We start from the raw sequence: 23,807 nt of genomic DNA, 5'->3' as shown, positions 1-23,807 counted from the left end.
ATTTCCCGTTGAGCTATTATTATACCTGTGCTCTCTTTTCTCCTGCTACTAACTCTTCCAAAATGCAAATTACTTTCTCAGACCAAAAGTTCAGCAGAAGCCCAGCCTGGCTCCTTTTTACAGAAAACCACCAACAGATTTGTTAACAGCTGTTCTTAGGGTCTGTGCACGTAATGGAAACTTCCGAACCTTTCAGGACCCATGGTTTCTCTGGCTGCAGCACAGGAATCATTTAGCAGTAGGTGACACTTTCAGCAATATAATTAAAGGGCTTGTTTTAGCAAAATTACACACTGTGAAACACATAATGAAAGGAAGGGGGGAAAGGTAACATGCTTGGGTGTGCAATTTAGACCCTGATGGAGAATAGGCACAGCTGGGAGCTTGACAATTTTGGCTTTGATTCTTGAGGTCAGATTAAGAAAAACAAATTACTCTATGTTCTATGTTATTCAGGTGAAAAAATGGAATGATTAGATAATTAAAAATATCTTGCCTTCTTTATTCTGCTAATTGAGACTGAGGGAGATTATAAACAAGCCCACAACAGGACACTCCAAAGGTCATTTTTTAATTTGAATGCCAGCATCAACTTTCTGAAATTATTGATGTTTGGTTTATGGGGAATAAAAGAAGGGAGAGTTAAGCGAATCTGACTTGCATTTTTTCTGAGCATATTTGCTTCAATTCTAATTAGGGACAGAATAGGTCTTTAAATCAGGGTAGATTTGGATCTATGGAACTCATACATTGGGACATATTTCTTTCAGAAGCCTTCTCTTAAGTGCTCTTCACCATTTGCTACTACTAGGCAAAAGCAATCTTCGAATTTAGAAAATGTGATTAACAAGATTTTAGAAAATAAAGATTTGAAACCCTCTACAGTTGTACATTTTATTATTTGAAAATAATATAACATGACTAAATATGTGTCCCAGTCATTGTCTCTACAATTAAAAGTCACCCCCATTTGAATGTCTATCACCATTGTTTACTTTTGCCGATTTCCAAATTTATGTAAGTGAAATCAAACAGTATATGTACGCATTTGGGTCTAACTGATTTCCTTAATAGTACTTTGGTAAGATTTATCCATATTAGTACATGTAATTGTAGTTCATTAATTTCACTGATGTGTGAAATTATTAAATATTAAAATATATTTAAAAATATTAACACTAAACATTTATCTATTTAATATTGATGGACATTTTAGCTATTATCAATAATGTTGATATAAAGATTATATTACATGTATTTTGATGAACATACATAAATTTGTCTTAGGTATTTCATAGAATAGAATTGCTGCTTTGTAAACTATATGTAGGTTTAGCTTTAGTAAATATTGCCAAATAATTTCCAGAGATATCATATCAAGTTATACTCCCACCATTGGTATATAAGAGTTCCATATCCTCTGTGGGAAAAAATTTAGATTATATTTAAACTTTGTATGACCTGTTGCTTATTGTAAATGTTACACCTGTTCTATTGTAATGTTGCAGTTTTTCCTTATTGTTGATGATGTTGCAGTTCTGATAGCAAACAGCTGCTCGGTGGTTCCCCAATAAATGCAATGTGGAAACTAGGGTCAAGGTTCTCAGTTCCAGAAGCTGTGAGTCCCCTGGTCCCATCCTTACCTCCTCTCTTGTGTGTGTCTCTCTCTGTCCTTTATTTCTATAAGTTCTGCGTCACCTTCCCTTCAAACCAACCTGTCGCTGAGCTGATCTCAGTAATCCTCAACAACATTTTGAAATGTCAATAGTTTATTTTAGTCATTCTAATGAGTATATAATAGTATTTTATTGTTTTAATTTTCATTTCACTGGTGAATGTGGTTGAGCATTTTTTCACATGTTTATGGACCATTTGAATAGTCTTTATTTTAAAGTACCTGCTGAATTCTTTTAGAATATCTTTTTAGTGGATTATATATAGCAGTATATTTGATATTATTTGGAAACACTTCTTTTTGTGTTCTCAATACATACATATACATATGTACACACACATATATAATATACTGGTAAATAAAAAATTAAAAATTTTTAAAAAGTCAAAATTCCCTAGTACAAAAAGGGAAAGTGAGTCCCCTTCCTTCCCATTTCTTAGAGCATTGTTTAGAAAACTTATAAATTCTTTCTCTGCCCTTTGAGATACATGTAAATTTCTTAAAAAGGTTTTGCTTTCTTTACAACCCAGGAATGTCTTTTGGAAGGACCTGGAAGATACTATTTACACTGTGAACCTCAAGAAAGATAGTTTCCCCCATCCTTCAGTTTCTGTGGGAGCCTAGAAGCCTAACTTTATCTGGAGAATGGCTCTGAAGTTTCAAACCTACCTCCTGTCATAGAAATATGAGAAATTTTATTATACCTTTGGATAGAGGGAATTAGCAAACACAAAATCCATCGATATTACCAGTAAATTTCGGATATATGTGACAAATAGAGCTGTTAAGTCCTCTTACCTGAGGACTAGTTATCATTTATCTTGAAAATATGAAATGGGTTGCTTCTGCTTGTCTATATAAAAGGCTGAGATTTGTTTTCTTCTTTGCAGTATCTTTAGCTGATTGCCTGTGATGCATCCATTTTTGGTTTAATGCTTATTCAATAATAAATTTGTCTTCTCTTTCACCTATTTTTTTTGTCTCTTCTACCTGTTTTTTAAATTTTTGTAATGAGGTTCCTTTACTACAGAAGAACCTAATAATCTGGGCTTGATTTGGGCGTGTTTATTTGTTTTCATTTTCTCTGTGGATAGTAAATGCCTAGCTACCAGGTGTTTTGTATGCCCAAGTGGGCAAAAAGCAAGCATATTGTATAAACAGAATTTAATTAACACCTGGCTTACAGTCCCTCACCTCATTTCCCTCAATCTCTCATCACAACTGTTGACTCTAAATCTTGACCACAGAGATGTAAGTTTGCAGGCAGAACAACCCCCTCCTCCCCTCTGCAGCACCCACGCATGTATTTTTGGCTGCAGTTCCCTTGTCCTCCTCTTTCTGAGGAGTCACCTTCCTCTCCTCTATTTTCTTTTACTCTTTCTCACTGTGTTGTCATCTAACATCTGCTGATTTTCCCGTCCATTCTGCTCATTTTAATTTGGAACTATTTTCGTTACCTTATCATTTAACTAGAACCTCAGGAAGAAGAGTAAACATTTATGCTCAGGTTAGTGTCTCCCACTTAAAGCTTCCATTTGCGTTTAGGAAGCCATTAAATCATTCTCTACCCTTGACATTCGATCATGTTTCTTAATTACTCTGTCTTCCTCAAAACAGGTCTTCTCCCTTCTAGATTCTTTGCTTTCTCCCTGACTTCCTTCTATGTTCAGCAATTTCATGCGTGTTTTAGATTATCGAAATTCCTCAAGGTTACAGCCAAACCCATATTTCTTTGGCAATGGGTCAGGCTCACAATTTGCTCCTTTCTCCTTAAAGCATCATAATTTCATATTTGTCCAGAACATTGATTTTAGTTAACTGGTAGATTTTTGCATTTGGATTTATTTCCTAAGAGATGAATCACCAGATTACCCACTTCTGCAGTACTTATTTTTTAAAGGAACAATTGCTTAATAATACATTTTTAAAAAGATTATGAAGGAGAACATTTCAACTCTAAAACTGCATATAGTTTTCTTAAATTCTCCATGGATTATTGGAATGCTTTATCAAACCCTTCACCTGGACACTGGTACATTATTAAAAAATACATTATATGTTGATATATTTCAAAATTTCTTTTAACTTCTGTCACTGTTTGGCATGAGGGTTAACACAGGGTAACGATTAAGTAAGTATGGTGGGGAATATGATGTGATGGCTGTTGCAAGGTGAGATGTGCTGTGTAGCAGGCCCCATGGCTACACAGGTGTGGGGTATAACTTATCCCAGTTTTGTCTCAATATGTCTCTAGCTGTGTTCTATGGACTGAAATTGTTTTAAAAACAAGGATTTTGTGTGTGTGTGTTTTTTAAACAGACTTTAAAATAGCTTTATGAAAGATTCACATTCCTAAACTACCTAGTAGACCTAAGTAGGGGTAACTAAAATGCTCTAAGATGTTTTCAAATTAAGGTAGTGAACATGATTTCTTGTTCTTTGGAATAAAAAGAATAATATACTCTAACATACAGAAATATATTAGAGTTTTCACCCGTGTTATTCAATTAGAATACATTTTCATTTCAAAGGAGAGGACCAAGAAAGATTTTGGTGAGTCAAACTAACATTATTGCGGTGGTAAAATATGTTCTAGGGAATATCAGAGTGGTTAAAGTCTACCTGGTGCTACATAATAATTATATGAGAAAAACTTTCCAAAATGATGTAATTTATCATTTTAACAAGGCTCCCAAAGCTCCATCAAGAAAAATAAATACTTTAAAATAGCATTTATATATAGTATCTACATATTGATATTATTTATTGAATATATCATTTATATAGTATGTGCATATATTTAAAATATAATTCAGTTTTTTGATTTATTGATTTTTATTTAAATAAATTGGGATTATTGAAAAAGTATTATTCTTAAGTGCTAGGGTAAGAATAATAAATTTCAATAAACACTAGTGGCTTATACAAATAATTAACAGTTGGTGGATTGTTTAACCATACAACCTCTGTGCTAAAAATTTTGCATGCAAATTTTATTTATTTGACTTTTGTAATACTATATGAGAAAGTTATTCTATCATTGCCATTTTTCATATGAGAAAATTGAGTTTCTTATCTGCTGAGGGAAATTCCTGAGGTTACAGAGCAGATAGATGGAGAAGTTGATATTTTAATATAGGTGCATTTTTTCTTGGGAACACAGGATGTACCAACTGACGTAAGTTCCTCTTGACACCAAGGATGCAGTTTAGTTTTCTCAGAGTACAAATGCTTAATTTACTATAATTTTGATCTTCCTCTCTTTGAATTCTCATCTATAAAGATATTAATCATATAGATTTCCAAATATGAAACTTGAAGTTGCTTTGAAATCCAAAGGAGAGTCTAAGAGGCTGCAAATTATTAGATCAAACCCTCAGGAATAAATTTTACATTAGATTTTAGGAGAATACCCATACCTTAAGAGATATACCTGAATGTTGATTTTCAAGGTTTTTTTCCCCATTGTTAAAGAATTAGCACTAAGTTTTATATGCCATAAGGATTGTTTTTCTCTATGTTTAAATTATGGGCTTTAAAATTTTGTTGAGTCAATTTGCAGGCTGAAACCGCTTTTAGGAATAGAGTATATTTAAGTGATAAGCAATTGAAAATCCTTTATTATCCTTGCCATTCTTTTCTACTTCCTTTTCCAGTTAGCTGCCCAGGGTCCAAATGCAATTATTTTTTTCACTACTATAGTGTACCCATACTTTTCATTATCTTCTGTTTTTTTAGTTTTTAGTTGTGTTAATACTAATCAGTCCTTGGTCTTGGTAATTAAATATGTTAGTAATCCAAATAACTCACTGCCAATAAACTAATGAAAACATTTGAACTACTACGTATGCCCTGCTAGAGAGCATGTTACGAAGAGTGACTACGTAGCATTTTTCTACCGTGTATCGTTTTCTACTCATAGTTCATATATATATATACATATATATATTTTTTTCCAACAGAGGTTTTGGTCTACAATGGTTAGGGGAAAAGTATAAGTTCTTGTGAATTCTAACTGAATCATTAGTAGCAACTTCTTTCAAAATTTGTTGGTTTCCTTAAGTGCACAGACTCGGGTTCTGAGAGCAGAGTTTTATTAGGAGGTGTATTCTGGAAAACGCTCCTGTGAGGAAAGGGGAGCAGGACTGGCCAGGGGAAAAGTCTCTGTGAGGCAATTGCAACAGGGACTTGGCTGTCTATTTCAGGGAGCGCTGGAGCTGCGAAGCCCTTCGTTGGTATCTCCATATGACCAGCCATGATGCTGACCATGAAGGCAGCTTCCTTTGGCTGCAGGAAATATTTGGAGAGGAACTTAGCTGTGACTCACAGCCAATATTCCTGGCAGCTGAGGCACTGAGGTCTCAGTGCTGAAGGAGAATGTGAACAGTACACCTAAGTATGCGCCCTAGGCTTTAAAGGACATTTTGAAATCAATATATCTACATATGTCTATTTATATATCTCGTATCCTGAATGGTCTTTCCCAGTTTCTAAACTCAAGCTTGTCTCACAACTTTCTCTAAATCCTTGTATTCATTATTTACTCTCAAAACATGTAAAAGAGATTATCCTTTCTAATATATATTTTTAACCAAATAGACTAGACAAACGTAAAGGTGAAGAAAGCATTGTGTAAGTACAAGAGCAAATATATTCAAAACTGAGCTAAGCAGAATTTCAATTTTAAAACTTAGTAATCCTTTAAATTCTTCAATATAACAGGAATATGACTGGGCTTTCTCCCCACAAATACTTCTCCATCTTTGGCTCATATTTAGATGAAAAGGAATGCTGATGTACCTTTATCAACAAGGATTGTATTAAATAAAATGAGCTAAAATAGGCATTGTTTAATTTTTTAGCTGTTGAACTCACTTGAAATTTTGTCTATGAATTTAGGCAAAATCTAATACTGTACCACAAAAGTACTTGAAAAGCACATGTTCATTTTACCCTGTGTGGAACAAGTCTGGATACATGATTTTGAATTCTATGATATGCTCAGAAAGAATTTGTAAAAAATACTATAAAGATCAATGACTTTCAGAAAATATTCAGAAGTAGCTCTCAGCATCTGCTAACATTTATTGCATGCTGTGTAACTGTAGTGTGTACTGAATGAATCTTATCTCATTTAATTCTCACTACAAGAAAGAAGGTAACTATATTAAGCCTACTGTCTAGATGAGAAATCTGAGGCACAGAGTGTTTAATGAAATTGCCCAAGGCTGCAATGATAGTAAGTAGAGAAATCAAGAAATAAATCTAGCTTTATTTGGATCCACACAGGCTCCTTCTACTAACACCATGCTATGGGGTACCAAATAAGTTTGGGAGATAACAGTTTAAGCAAATACATTTTTAAACCACATGACCCTTAATATATTAGTGTGCATTGCAAATACCCAAAATAGAGAATCTAGTATGCAGGGTAACATCAAAATACTTTTTTCCCAAATCAGTTTTTAAAATGGGCCATACCTCAGGACTCATTTCGGCAGGATATATTTTAGAAGGTTCTCTGATACTATGTTAGATCAAATATTCACCCCAGAAGAACAAATACACTAAAATTATGGCTATACAATAATTATAATTGTCATGATTTAACACTACATAAATTAGAACAATAAAGGCAAACAAAAAATAAGCCACAAAATTAGGTGCTTCAGCTGAAATTAACATGAAAACTGCTTAATATATACTGAATTCATATTAAAGTGAATTATTTTGTTTGGGCAGATCCAAACACCCTAATATTTTATCCGAAACTATCCAATAAATTAAATATTGTCCACTAAAGCATATTTTGGAAAGCTGGGAATTAGAGGCACCAGGACAGGGCTGCTAAGGATTTGCAACACAAAAGGTCTGAAAGCAACATTTCATCCAAATATAATTGGGCAGGTCTAAGAAGTCAGCTAATATAGTGATCATAAAATATAGGTCATAATATGGACAGCCAGCCATATTTCTGGTACTCAGAGAAAAGATTGTTACTAGAATAATTTTTTTAAACATGACCATACAACACAGTGAGCCCTACTGTAAAGGAATACTATGGTTAACAGTACAATTATAAAAATATACTTTCGTTTATATGTACTACACTCATACAGTATAACACACTAATGCAAGATATTATTAATAGAGTGATATATGGGAACTCTGTATTTTATGCTTGATTTTTATATATACCTAAAATTTCCCTAAAGAAAAAAGATCAGGGAGGAACCCAGGCTAAAATGTGGGCTCTCTGAAGTGAGGATACAGCCCTTAGACACTAGAAACAGCTTGATACTGAATCAATCACTTTTTAAAAATATGCTTCTTATTTGTTTTTAAAAGATATGTAGACCATAAAAACCAATCACTTTTGAGAGGGATAGTTTTCCTTATTTCTTTCCTGTTCAGAATCAACTCTTCTCAGTCTATGGCAGGATCAAAGTGCTGCCCAAGTGGGGAAGATTAGGTACACCTAGCTGAGGTAGTGCATTAAAAGGCAAATAGTTGCAACAGTTCTCTTTATACCTTGAAGGATATCTAAAAGTATGGGAATAAATGATGTCTAAGATGGAGGACCAGGATGTAGAGAGGACTTTACATTATTCAAAATGCTAAACAGAGTTAACTGTTGCTGCTTGCACAGAGTCTGATTTTTTATCCTTTTTCTGCTAAATCCTGAAAACTTCCCAAATTATTTCAAATTTCCCCAGTTCTGAAAAAAACTACCTCAAATTTATGCTACTTAAGACAATTTCACAGAAAATATGCACTGGCACTTCTCACAGATACATAATCATTAGCTGGTAAAGTTAATATATTAGATATTTCCTTATTATTTTAGCCATTTTTGCATAAGACCTGGAAATATATGCTAACTAATAAAACCACAGTTTGAAACTGAGCTCTTCTGAGCAAATATCACTTTACTTTCACAGTATACCTTTCCTATTTAGGAAAACTTAAGCATCTTTTCCTTTACACAAATATTTTTAAGTTTTAGGATATATTTGCAATAAAGTCGAATATTTCTAAAAACCAAAATGTAAGAGGCAGTTGACAAGAAAATATTTGGGTTAAAACTTCATAATACTATGGCTACTGGGTATGCACAGATATAAAGGAAAATATCATTCATGAAATACCCATGGGGAACAAAGCTACCCCAGTTAATTGCACATCCAATTGCTATTTTTAGCTTGACATTTTTGCTTATTTAGTGCATTTTTCAGCTTTGAAAAGAGAAAGATATTTGATTTTTTTCTTGAAATAAGACTAGCACTGGCACTTTGTAAATCTAAGTGCCTCTTCAAAAGATAACCAATAATGCAATATCATGAGAGACAATTTTAAGCTAATTTAACACTGAAATAACTAAAGGTATACTTAATCATTTATAGAATCTTAAACTTCCTTTAGGCTGTTTGGACTTCTGTCTGTTATCTTCTTATTTCCAGAAAATATTACAGAAAATAGGCAACACTCATAACTTTAATTGCTTTGCAGTACATGTACAGATTATAATACACCTAGTTTGTTTTTAATACTTTTAAACAGGTCATAATAACTTCTTTTGTGCAGATTCCTATTCATTGCAATTTATGAACACCTAGATACTTTAGATTTATTTCTTAATAAGAACTTTCTCATGCAAACTCCTTGATCTCATATTGAAAAGATTTATCAACATCACTTTACAAATCTCTTCAACATTTGGCACTCTCTTTAAATGTTTTAATCCTTCCTTATATTGTTTTCTGTTACCTTAAATATTTGATATGAAAACCTACTAAAATGTAAAATTTTCCTAAGGGGAGGGGAGAATGGACGTGCAATGGATGGAACAAAGGTAAACAAGGGGGCAAAAGAGGAGTTATGTGAGAGTACACGAGGATGAATATAAAACAGCTAATATTACACCAAAAACATATAGGGGACGACAGACTAATAATGAAAACCATAAGACAAAACATAGGATAACTAAAAAATTTAGAAAACTGTACAACCTAAAGTATGGACCACATAGTAAGCACAAATGTTACCTTGTTTGAAAACTATAGTTTCGGAATCTGTACATCAGTTTCAGGAAATATGATATGAATAAGTTAAAAGATTATTGCTGTGGAAGGGAAAAGGTTTTATGGTGGATCTGGGGAAATACTGTATATTGTATATATGAATTCTGGTGATCTAAGACTCTTCTGAAGCTGACATTATGTTGGGATTCACTTTACGGGAAGTTTTGGATCACAGAGTGGTTCAACAATGGCAGCGGAGGAATACTGATATGGGATGTTATTGACAGGATATATATGGTTGACAGGGAGTTATACAGGGCATATGCCCAGGGTATATGGTAATGTCTATATATACTCATAGTGGAAACAATTAATAACAACAGCTAGGGGGGTACTGGGCTCCTGGCCGGGGGGTCACTGTTGTGGGCCCTGGGAGAGCAGCGGCAATCCTCCAGGTGCAACGGCAAGAACCAGGAAGGAAGGAGGGCCCAACAGTGGGCTCTTGATACTAATGGCTACACTTTTGAGCCTATGCACCTGCAATAAGAACAAGGCCTAGAGTAGCATTGTGCCTGGGGGTTTCCTCCTGACAGCCTTCATGTTACTCAAATGTGGCCACTCTCACAGCCAAACTCAGCGTGTAGATGTGATGCATTCCCCCCAGCGTGGGACATGACACCCGGGGATGAGCCTCCCTGGCACCGAGGGATCACTACCACATACCAGCTGAAGAAGCAACTAGAAAATGACCTTGAATTAAAGATTCAATGCGGAACAGCAGAATATACCTGTCTACATATAATAACATGACTTCGGGAAGCGGTTTGACCTAATGTAAGGGGGAAATGGAAAGGAGAAATGAGATTATAAGGCTGTGAGTCTCTAAAAAAGAGTCTGGAGGTTGTCAGAAGGAATACCCCTATGTACAACTGAACAGAGTCTAAGAGACAGATAAGGTAGATACAACCCCAGGTATTGGTTCTTTTGAGGGATAAAGAGACCCACGGGTTCTATGGTCATGGCAGAAGGGGTTCACTGCCATGACAGATGGCCCTTCTTTGGAGCTGGTGTTTCTGCGTGATGGAAATGGACTCAGAGGGGATCTCTTTTCACAAGACTTGCATGCTACTTTATTGGAATTGTAGTTGGTGCTGGGTTTAAGATATATGTAGGGGATTTGAATCTCTGGACTGATAATATGACACCCAGGCCCAGAGCCTCAACAGACTTCAGCTCCTACACTTTGACTTACTGGACTTACTCCACTCAGCTAACATGGAGTTGAAGAAGGTCAACCACCACAACATGGAGCCTAGAGTGTCTACAACTAGAAGCAGGAAGAGTGCATCCAGTACCCATGTGCAATCTAAGCCCTCACTTGACATAGGTGTGCAATGGACACAACCAATCCAATGTCCACAGAGAAAATGTGGAATGGGTGTGGGAACGGTAGCCATGGGGGCTGCTGGGTGTGGGGAACGGGAGGAAGAGATGAGATGTGGAGGCGTTTTCGGGACGTGGAGTTGTCCTGGATAGTGCTTCACGGACAATTACGGGACACTGTAGATCCCCCCAGGGCCCACTGGATGGAACGTGAGAGAGTCTGGGCTATGATGTGGACCATTGACTATGGGGTGCAGTGATGCTCAGAGATGAACTTACCAGGTGCAATGGATGTATCACGATGATGGGAGAGAGTGTTGCTGTGGGGGGAGTGGGGGGTGGGGGCGGTGGGGTTGAATGGGACCTCATATATTTTTTTTATTGTAATTAAAAAAATAATAATAAATAAATATTTAAAAAAAATAAAAAAAAATAATAAAAATAAAAAAAAATAAAAAAAAAATAAAAAATGTAAAATTTTAACTACAAGCTACAATCTTCTTTCACTACCTCTCTTACACAAACTCTTACTACATTTTTCTGGTTTTGGGGTGTCAGCCATCAGGCATCTTTATCAAAGCTGACTTTATAGAATGTTCTTTTCACCTGCTTTTTTCTCTTTTATTCTTATTACATAGGAGTTACTCACTCTTATAACTATTGAATTTGAAGTAACAATGGAATTCCACAGATGGCTTTCATTTTCAATCAGAGGACATAATTCTCAGTAAAAATGTTTGTCATGGAAACAGGAATTCTCAATTTTAGCTCATCATTAAGAATCACAGTTAAGTTAATTCTGCCCACCAGGTTGCCCTAAGACCTTCAAATTTTACCAACTTATATTGTTTAACTAATTGATATTCAGGAATGGCTTTTAAAAGAGCTTGTGTTTTTAAATACCCCAAAGGAAATAAATGTTGTAATAAAAACACCGTGAAACATTTGTGAAGAGAAATAAAGCTTGTTTTATCGTAGGTTCTTACCCCATTTATAATATATCAATGCTCTTATACCTACCACATTTGAATTCCCTCCTACACACCCCAATCTATTATAGTCCTCATCAGATGCATGCACAGACATACACATACACACTAACAATTGTATGTACAAACATATGCACACAAGACTTTCAAACAATTTTATTTTAGCTAGAAATTCTATGATCCATTTACTAGTATGGATGAATGAAGAATTGATGCTTTCTTTTATCCCTAAATTCCTTCCATATAATTGAATTATACTCCTTTTTAACAAATTATATTAAAATATCTATATGATATGATATCAATAAAAGTCTCTTTTCTTGATTTTACTTTTTTTCCCCTGAAGATTAATAAGGTAACTCTAAAATTCATATGGAGATGTGTAAGACCAAGAATAGCCATGGCAAGAAGTAAAACAAAGCAAAACAAAACAAAACCTCCCAGATAACTAAGACAGTGTGGTAGTGGCACAATTGTAGACAAAATCACTGAAAGAACAGAATATGGAATCCAGAAAAAGAGCCATATAAATACCATTACTTGATACACGATCAAGTAACTGTGTAGTGTGATTGGCTAAATCATAATCTTTTCAGTAAAATATGCTGCATCATTTGAATAGTCATACAGAAAAGTTATCCTCACTCTCACTTTACAGCATGAACAAATTTTTTTAAAGATTTGTTTTATTTATTTATTTCTCTCCACTCCCCACCCCCCCCCCAGGTGTCTGTTCTCTGTGTCTATTTGCTATGTCTTCTTCTTTGTCCACTTCCGTTGTTGTCAGCGGCATGGGAATCTGTGTTTCTTTTTGTTGCGTCATCTTGTTGTGTCAGCCCTCTGTGTGTGCGGTGCCAATCCTGGGCAGGCTGCACTTTCTTTTGCGCTGGGCAGCTCTCCTAATGGGGCGCACTCCTTGTGCATGGGGTTCCCCTATGCGGGGGACACCCCTGCATGGCACGGCACTCCTTGTGTGCATCAGCACTGCGCATGGGCCAGCTCCACACGGGTCAAGGAGGCCCAGGATTTGAACTGCGGACCTCCCATATGGTAGATGGACGCCCTAACCACTGGGCCAAGTCTGCTTCCCCCATGCACAAAATTTAATTTCAGAATGATTTAGGATTTAAATGGGATAATAACATACTACAGCTTTTACAAGAAAACATAGGAAAACATGTTTCTGAAATGACAGTAGCCTAAAATTATTTTTTTAAATGGAACACAAAAAGTGCTAATCATCCAGTGAAAATTGATGAATTGAGTTACATTAAAATTAAAAATTTAAGAGAATGAAAACACTTCTCAGATGTACATCGAAGAAGTCATACGTAAAATGTGTAAAGAACCAAACACACACACAATTTGCAGCGTTAAAACATAATGAAGCCACTTAGTGGTAGAAAAGCCTGCATTGAAGGAACAGAATTGTTTTACAAGGCAGATGAGCACCAGCACAAGGATGAAACATTATTATGGAGAATACAGAGCACCTGCTCAGTACTGATTTATGAGATTAATGCTCATAACATGACGGAAACTGTAATTGTTTGCATGTGCAGGCCAGTTGACAGTGCCCAGGCAGTACTTTGTGGTATGCCCCGCTCTTTCTCCCACCCCACCAATCCTGTGAAAACTGCTTTTAGATACTTGGTGAAGTTAGTTTGCTTTCTGAGAAGATAAAGATTAGAGAACGTCCAGCAACACCAAAATTCTGATTCTCTTATTTGTCATGTATTTTTTTCTGTCAAATAAAGTATATTTCATGAAGATCTTTAGAACTGTGTAATTCTGCTGTGACACAACCCAATTAAAAGTAAGAAAAAGACTTGAATGGACATATCACAGAAGAGAATAAACAAAACATATGGAAATATGCTCAACAATATTAGGCATCAGAGAAATTAAAATTAATACTGCAACATGATAACAATATGTGCCAACTAAATGCTAAAATTTTTAAAACCTGACAAGTATCAGTAAGGATGTGAAGTAACTATGATTCTTATATTTTGCTGATGGGAGTGTAATGTGAAATTTTCACTCACTGTGAAATATCATATGGCGTATTTATGAAAGTTGAATATACATGTACCTTGTACTCCCAAAATTCTACTTCTAGGTATGTGCCCAGTAGAAGGTGAAAATATACATAACTAATGCATGTGTTAAATAGTCAAAATAGAGGTTAAAAGGTGTTGTGGGTGACAGAAACTGCTTACAAAGTGGTATGAGGGGGGTCTCTGGGTATCTGGTAATGTGTTTCTTGATCATGATGCTAATTCATAGGTGTATTTTGTTTGTGAAAAGTCATCAAACTGTATAATTAGGATAGGTACACTATATATATATATATATATATATATATATATATATATAGACTTCAATAAAAGGTAAAATTTTAAAATAATATTTCTTTATTTCTCCTTTGCTTTCTGTAAACTTTCTTGAGACCAATGGTGGGTTTTGGAAGAATACAATTCACACATACATTTTTTTCTTTTTCCAAAATGGAAGGAATATAGAATTAAATGAGGAGATTTAGATTTTAGCCTGGCAATTTTATTCATCTTTCCTTGATTTAATGAAAAGTAAATTACAAACCAGCAAGGTGGTGGCCTAGAATCAGCTTCTGCTACAGGGCAGTTAGTAAACACCTAGACCTATCTGGAGCTAGTTGAAGCACGTTTTTGGGGGCTCCAGAGGCCAGAAGAGCTTCCTGCAATGTCCTTGAAGGAATGAAAGGAGAAGACTGCCCACCTGCAGAGAAGATTCATAAGTAGAGCGCTCCACGCCATGGAGGCCAGTGCCCATCCTCCACTGGAGGTACAAGTTGCCTTGGGAGCTGTTCCATGGCTGGAATTGAAAGCTCCACTTCCTAAAAACAGGGGACAAGGAGACGGTGGGCCACCAATTTCGGCTACTGATTGTAGACTCGGCTGGCTAAGGTCTAACCCAAGGAATACCTAGGATGTGAATCTGTCCAAGTTGGAAGAGGCTGGTAGCTGACATTTTGACTCTACCCCCACCTGAGGGGAAGCCCAGCTCTCCGAAAATCACAGTGATTGTAGGGAACAGTTTCTTTCACTCAGATCGACCTGCAGTCCTAGACTAGGCTTCAGCTCCACCTCTGGCAAGGAGGGAGGCTGGCGGGCCCTGCATCAGCCTATACAGTTAACTGCAGGTAACTTTGGGTGGCACAGACTGAATAATCAGAAGTCTACTGGGACAACTGCAGTCATCTTGGACCTGCCCTGCATAGATTGCTGCCCACCTGCAGCTCCATCCCTGCCCCAGGCAGGGGAGAAAGGGGCATGAAGCTTCATCAGTCTCTCTGGCCAACTATAGTCTAGGCCTGCATGACTTGGATTATTCCACACAGCTGTGACTCTGTCCCTACCACTGGCAAAGGAGAAAGTTGGGAGAAAATTCATGGTTCCTGGGGCAATGAGGGCAGCTTGAGCTTCCACAGCATATAGCACCAAATTACATCCTTGGCTCCTACTACACAACCAGCAAAGAAGAAAGGGCAGAAAGCCCTAAATTAAAGAGAAAAACTGTACCTAGAATAAATACTCTATTAAGCCAGATGCCAAGACACCAACAAGAAATTACAATCCACACCAAGAAACAGGAAGAAATGGCCCAGTTAAAGGAACAAAATAAGCCTCCAGATGACATAAAGAAGTTGAGGCAATTACTCATAGATGTTCAAACAAATCTTCTTAATAAATTCAATGAGATGGCTAAAGAGATTAAGGATATTGAGAAGACACTGGATGAGCACAAAGAAGTATTTGAAAGCATACATAGAAAAATAGTAGATCTTGTGGGAATGAAAGGTGCAGTAAATGAAAATTTAAAAAAACATTGGAATCATATAATAGCAGATTTGAGGAGGCAGAAGAAAGGACTGGTGATCTTGAAGAAATGGACTCTGCAAGTGAACATACAAAAGAAGAGAGAAAAAAAGAATAGAACAAATTGAACAAGGTTTCAGGGAACTAAATGACAGTGAAAGGTGTGCAAACATACATGTCATGGATGTCTCAGAAGGAGAAGAGAAGGGAAAAGGGGCAGAAGGAATATTTGAAGAAATAATTGTAGAAAATTTCCCAACCCTATTGAAGGACATAGATATCCATGTCCAAGAAGGACAATGTACTCCCTTCAGAAAAATCTGAATAGACTAACTCCAAGACACATACTCATTAGAGTGTCAAATGCTAAAGACAAAGAGAGAATTCTGAGAGCAGCAAGAGAAAAGCAATGCATAACATATAAGGGATATCCAGTAAGATTAAGTGCTGATTTCTCATCAGAAACCATAGAGGCAAGAAGACAGTGGTCTGATATATTTAACATACTACAAGAGAAAAACTTCCGGCCAAGAATCTTATATCCAGCAATACTGTCTTTCAAAAATGAGGGTGAGATTAGAATATTCATAGATAAATAGAAACTGAGAGAATTTCTAAGCAAGAGATCAGATTTTCAGAAAATACTAAAGGGTGTGCTAGAGCCTGAAAAGAAAAGACAGAAAAGAGGGGCCTGGAAGGGAGTCTAGAAATGAAGATTATATCAATAAAAGTAACTAAAAGTGTCAAAAGAGTGGTAAAAATAAAATATGACAGATAAAACTCAAGCAGTAAGGAATAAACTTAACCAACAATGTAAAGCACTTGTTTTCAGAAAACTGCAACTCAGTGTTAAAACAAACCAAAAAAGGCCCAAGTAATAGAAGAACATTCTATTCTCATGGATTCAAAGACTTAATATCATTAAGATGTCAATTTTACTCAAATTTATATACAGATTCAATGCAATCCTGATAAAAATTTCACCAGCATTTTTAAAAAGAATTGAAAACATGATTATCAAATTTATTTGGAAGAGGAAGGGGTCCTGAATAGACAGAAACATCATAAAAAGGAAAAATGAACCCTCATCGCCAGACTTTAAATCATGTTACATAGCTATAGTGGTAAAAATAGCATGGTACTGGCATAAAGACAGACATGTAGACAAATGGAATGAAATTGATGGTTCAGAAACACACCTTCATAGGTATGGTCAAGTGATTTTTGACTAGCCTGTCAAACCTACACGACTCAGGCAGAATGGTCCATTCAAAAAATGGTGTTGAAAGAACTGGATATCCATAGCTGAAAGAAGGAAAGAGGACCCCTGTCTCACACCTTATCCAAAAATTAACTGAAAATGGATCAAAAACCTAAAAATAAAACCAAGAACCATAAAACGTCCAGAAGAAATGCAGGAAAATTTCTTCAAGATCTGGTGGTAGGTGGTGGATTCTTGAAGGAGATAAGAGGAGAACTGAGATAGACAGCTAATGTTTAATACATGCAGAAGTTTTAATTAGCTTTACTGTAAAAGTGTGTAAATGTATAGAGTGGATGGTAATAAACAGTGAGTAACAGCTAGTTTATAATTGGGGATATGGCTGAAAATGGTAGTTTAGGTATGTAAATGCCAATTAACAGAGTGCTAGAGAATAATCTAGGAACTGAATAGCACAGTAAACCAAGAGGTGGATGAGAATAGTGGTTGATGGTAGAGATGCAAGAGTGTCCTTTGTGAGCAAGAGCAAATGTACCTCACTAGCGCAGGGTATTGGGACTTTGGAGAAGCATGGGAAAAATACAGCTGGAGTGACCTATGGACTGGTTAGCAGTAATAATATAATAATCTTGCATCTATGCCAAAGATGTACTGTGTTGATAATAAGGCAGGCAGTATGGAAAATGTCAGCCAAATGTACACTATGGACATGGTAACAATCCTCTGATATTATCTATTCTGTAACAAATGTTCCACCACAGTGTGGTATGTTGATAGAATGTGTCGCCTGGGAATTCTGCACATGTACATGATTGTTTTATAAGTTTACAACCTCTGTCATAAAAAAATATATTTAAAAAATAGTAATAGGGTGGGTTGGGGGAGAAACTCATCAAATGTAGATAAGGGTTATAGTTAGTAGTAAGAATTTTGCAATATTCTTTCATAATTTGTAACAAACATCCCTTATAATGCAAGGTGTTGGTGAAGGTTGATGCATGGGACCCCTGTATGATATTATGCATGTTTGTTTTGCATTCACAACTTTTACTATACACTTAATTGTTTATGTATGTTCATATATGAATGATATAAAAATAATAATAATAGGGTGGGTTGGGGAAAATACTTTGGTTATTAGTAATATTTTGACAATGCTCTTTGATCATTAGTTAAAATATTTTAACAACAATGCAAGGTATTGGTGTAGGGTGAGTTATGATATTCCTATATGATGTTATATATGTTTGCTTTGTAAGTTCACAACTATTACTATACACTGATTGTTTATGTATGAGTGATATACTTCAATAAATTAATTTTTAAGAAAGCAAATTACATATATCTTCTAAATATCTTGGGACAAGGGGCTAGACTTCTCACGAAAATTTAAGTTAAAACATCAACAACCATTTCTAAATTTGCAAATATTTTCACACTAATTAAGAAAGCAATTTAGAGTATTACTCCTGGAATTAGGAAGAGAACTGTGTGATAGTTTCTACGACTCTGGTTTTTTAAGATGAAGAAAGTTTACTTTGTTAGTAAAGGATAAAAGTAGGATTTTTTTTTAAGACAGAAGAGAGTTTTATTAACAGTATAACAATCCATGAATTGGGCAACACCAAGTAAAGCAGGTGTTTGAAAGTGTTAGGGGAATATTGGGAATTTACACTCCAAATAAAAGGGCAATGGCTGTTAGCAAGTGAATTCTGTTCTAGTGGCTTGTTGGAACATTGAAACAGAAGGAAACTTGTTTGAAACGGATTTGTTAGAGCTTACCCCTTTTTTTCTTGTCCTTTTTCCTGTAAGTTTCACTCTCCAGGCTGCACATTCCTGAAGTCTGACTGCATCAGCATGGTAGGTTCACCTAGTTTGCCTTCTTTGTGGGGAACTGTTTTGTAACTGGGGTCCTGAAGATCAATTTAGGGTTCCTTTAATACTTCCCAATCTTTGGTAGAAAGCAGGGCTGATGAAGATTGAGGTTATACTATCCCATGGTGCTAGAGAAATATCCTAGGTACCCATGTAGCTGGAAAGGTCCAGTGTCCAGTCCCACGGAGGAGGGAATATATTATGGAACTATATCCAATTGAGACAACACTGCAAAAATGGACTTCATCAAAAGTCAGCGAGAAGATTTCTGAAAGACAGGAGGGAACTCTTATACCATGAGGGCAGAGTTACATCTTCTTAACATAACACCTATATATATTTTTTCTTTAACTATGTAATTTGAATATGTCAAGTTAAAGCACAACTAATATTTGATTATATTATGTACTTCAAGTTCAGGTACATTGTAGTTTTAGTCATGCAGAAATAAATCTAAGCTTTCTGGATTACCCAAGGACATACAAATGTTAGACTATATATTAATTCTGTAGAGAAATAAAAATGGTACAAAATATCAGGAATGTAAAAGAAATCAGAATGAGCCTTTGAGTAAATTTGACTATAGGTTCACTGACAATTAGAAAATAGAATAAAAATGGAAATATAAGTTTTTGGGATGTCTTCTTTCTCTTTTAAAGCAGAGCTTGCAAAACATATATTGTGTGCCTATAAGTGTAAAGTGAAGTGTCAATCTGATACAGTATTTTAGATCTATAAGCCAGGGAAAGCTATAACTAAATTAAAATATGAGACGGTGTATAAAGGTGCACATATGTTTATATTTCATACTAGATTACCTGAAATAGCAATCTCATTTTGCTGAAGGTTCATGACTTCAATATTTTTCTTTAAAATGACTAAACGTAAACAATGATGATTTTGATGGCATCCGGAAATTTGTTTATGATAGATTTCATGAGAAAAATGCAAGTTTGATGGAGTAATTACCTTTGTAAACACTTTGCAAAGTTTTCTTTACTTGGAAAACTCAGTGAGTTAAGAATTCAAGCCAATGTATTGCCCTTTGTGTATATAGCACACGTTGTAAAAACCTCTTGGCTGGCTTTAATAAACATATTTATGAAGTTGTTGCAGTATATTTTCTTTGCCAAAAGCGAAAATAAATAATCCTTCAGTAGTGATATTTTAAGTACATCATTTTAAAGTTAGTCCCATTCCTAATGGAAAATCTTTTGCAGTGCAACAGCAGCAAAATTGAGATAAGGCTAAAAATACCAAGTGAAAACTATAAAGATGACTTTGTGAAGCATTTAAAACATGAAAAATGTATTTTTGGAAGTAGCTTTATAAAAGTTTATTCTGTGGAAAAATAACCAGGCAGTAAGAAAATGAAGGGATATAATAATTAAAGAATGTCAGAAATTATTATGTGAAATAGAGGTTAGATGTTATTTGCATAAATCAAAGATATATTGTTTTCTAATTAAAGCCAAATTTCTAGGTTAATTAACACAAGTTAAAACAGAAAGGGGTAAAGAAGACAAGATGTTTTGCTCTGCTTTTCTATAAAATATGATGAGGAAACTTTTTGCACTCTGTTTTCTATTAGTCATGTAGGTGAGTTGTGATGTGTTGCATTGGTAGGTAGTGGGGCTTTAGCAAGAGGAGACTGGCCTAGTCCAGCCCAGTCAATCAATCAATGTTGCAAAATATACAAAAATATGCAAAATGGAATACTGATAAGTGTGCTAATTAATTTATAAGGATTGGATGTAGAGAAGTAGTTAGAAAATCAGTTGAAATGTGTGTATTCAAATGTCTTCAGGAAAGTTCTATAAAAGATAGGCGTAGAGGATAAAAACTGATTGACTCACACTTGGAAAAGATGTATTCTCCTAGGTCTTAAAATGATCAACTTTACTAAGGAATAACTCATCTATATAAAAAGTGCTTGTTTAAGTGATCCTGTACAAATCAAATTATGGAATATTTAGCTGCCCTCAAATTCCCTTTGTGCTTTTTTTCAGATGGTGCCTCTATCTTCACTCCCCAACTCAGGCTATCTGATTTATATAACTATAACAAATATAAATTCCATTGATATGAAATGCCTGTTCCAGAATTTCATATCATTTGAACCATAAAGTGCATGCTCTTTAGTGTCTAGCTTTATTCATGCATTCGTGAGATTCTCCCTTGTTGCAAAATCAGCAGTTTGTTAATTTTTATTTCTGAGTTGTTTTCCATTATAGGAATATACTACATTTTTTATTCTCTTCTTGAAAGATGCATGTGTTGTTTCCAATGTTTTAACTATTATGAATAAAACTTCTATTGGCATTCATTTATAAGTCTTCCAGCAACATATGTTTTCATTTCCCTTGGGAAAATACCTAGGAATAAAATTGCCAGGGCACTTAACTAGTATTTACTCTAGAGAAATGAGAACATATGTATACACACACACACAAAAGTTTGGCATGCTAATATTAATACCAGCTACTTTATGTTTTTGTTTATTGTTTTTTAATTTTATGGGTTTTTTTTCTTTTTTTTTTACTCTCCCTTAGGCTATGGGATAAGACTGAATATTAGCAGTTGGGATGCTTTCCCCATCAATTGGTGATATATCAGTTAAACATCCTATGAACTAATTATTCCTGGGGATAGTAAATGAGACAACTATCTGTGTAGAGGGATTTATCCCTGTCTCTGGAGCTTGACAGTGTTAAGCATAGGCTCTGGGCATGAACAACTGGAATATACCTGGAGTGGAAGAGGTAGAAGAAACAGCAAGCTCTTATTATTGTATGGATATGGAGGCAGACAGCAGCAGCAGCTCAGATAACAAGATAGAAACATCACCAGCTTGTGAAGCAGCTTGAGTTCTACGGAGCGGTGGAAGACCTCTCCAGTTTCAAAGAGAAACAACTGAGTCTTGAGGCTTAAGTGGGAGCACGTGGAGGGCTGAGCAGAAGACCAGTACAGCGGACTGGCCACAGTCATTGGCATCAGCACAAATAGCAAAGAGGGCTGGAAGGAAGAAATCTGAAAAGCCCATCTCAGGGCACTGCATCTAGCAAAAGCCCCAGAAATAGTTGGAGAAATAAATATTTTTGTAGGGAGCTAATACTATCTGGTGATGAGGCCTTGGAAGTTCATACTCTAATACTGTGGACACACGAATTACCTGTGTTCTCATTTTGTTGCTATTGATTGAGAATGAGAGTGAAAGATGGATCGCATTTCTGTTAATTCAAATAATACATATGTTCTAGACTTATAATTGCAAGACCTTGCTTAAAACTAATCAACACAGTATATTCTTTTATATTTATGGGACAATTCTACTATATTTTCGGTTTCAAGGACTCAGAAAATTGTTTTTAAAACTTTGTTGAGGGAAGAGGCTGTGGCTCAAGTGATTGGGCTCCCGTCTACCATATGGAGGGTCCCAGGTTTGGTTTCCAGGTCCTCCTGATGAAAGTGAGCTGGCCCACATGCACCGAGAGATAGTGCAACAAGATGACACACACACAAAACAAAGAGACACAGAGGACAGACAGTGAGAGACACAATAAACCAGGGAACTTAGGTTGCTCAAGTGATTGAGTGCCTGTCTCCTATATCAGAAGGTCCCAGGATAGGTTCCCAGTGCCTGCTAAAGAGAAGACGAGAAGACACGCAGACATGAAAGAATGCACAGCGAATGGACACAAAGAGCAGACAGTGAGCACAAATGGTGGGGAGGGGATAAATAAATAAACAAAAACTTTGTTGAAATACCCCTCTGTACTACAGACTTGGATAATCCTGTCAGGCTGAACTCACTAGTTTCAAAGATTATTTCCTTTTCTCTGTGTACTTCATTGTACTAAAGTTTTAAAAATTCAGGTTGCCCACTGGTCATTGGGACTAATGACTTTGTCTGGAAAAGTCCAGGATTTCTCCCATTGTTTTTTTTCTCTGGTCCTAGGGGGTCTTCCCATAATTCCCAATTAAGAATTCCAACTACAGTGATTACTTATTACTTTACAAAAGTTTCAGAGAAAGCATTGTAAGACAAACATTATTGTTACAATTTTGAGTAGGTCTTAAGTATGCTATTACACCCACAAGATAATTGGGGGTAAGTACTCCATTCCCAGGCTTATCTGAACTGGCAGGCTAAATTATAGATGTAAAATGTAAAAAGAAAATGGTTCCATCCTTTTTCTTTAAGCAGGTATAATTTAATTTTAATTTTGGCTTTTCCCCTATCATATAAAGGTCAACATGTCTTAGAATTGTAGTGTCTCCTCCATAATTATAACTGGTACATTTGAAATCACAAACTATAACAAAGAGAATCTTTCTAAATGCCTCTGTGGAGTATAAGTTATCTCTGGCCATGCAGTCTTAACTCCCACCATCAAATGATGCCCTGAATATCTAAAAAGAATCCTCTAATATATGGCTGCTGTAACAATTTGTGAGCACATATATTTTTAACTCGTAGGTCAGAGAACTCGCCAGAAATCTTTATTCATAACAAAGCAATTTCTTTCCAATTGTTGCTTGCCAGGTACAATTGTCTGAAGTTCTTATAAGGTTCACCTCTGTACTACATTTGAAAAATGCTTAATACTTCCTCTTTTTTCCATGCATGGTCTTCTTCCACTCTTGTTAGATAAGTTTCGTGACTATCACTCATTCACATGGTAATAAGAAAAAAATATTAGACTCTGATGATCTTTACCTCCTTAGTAGGCTCCACCAAATCTTCTGTTTTAAATATAAATTATTAACTGCTTGACATTT

This window comes from Dasypus novemcinctus, chromosome 7 (genome assembly GCF_030445035.2).
Source record: "Dasypus novemcinctus isolate mDasNov1 chromosome 7, mDasNov1.1.hap2, whole genome shotgun sequence".
NCBI classification, from domain to species: Eukaryota; Metazoa; Chordata; class Mammalia; order Cingulata; family Dasypodidae; genus Dasypus; species Dasypus novemcinctus.
This window is presented reverse-complemented; position numbering follows the sequence as displayed.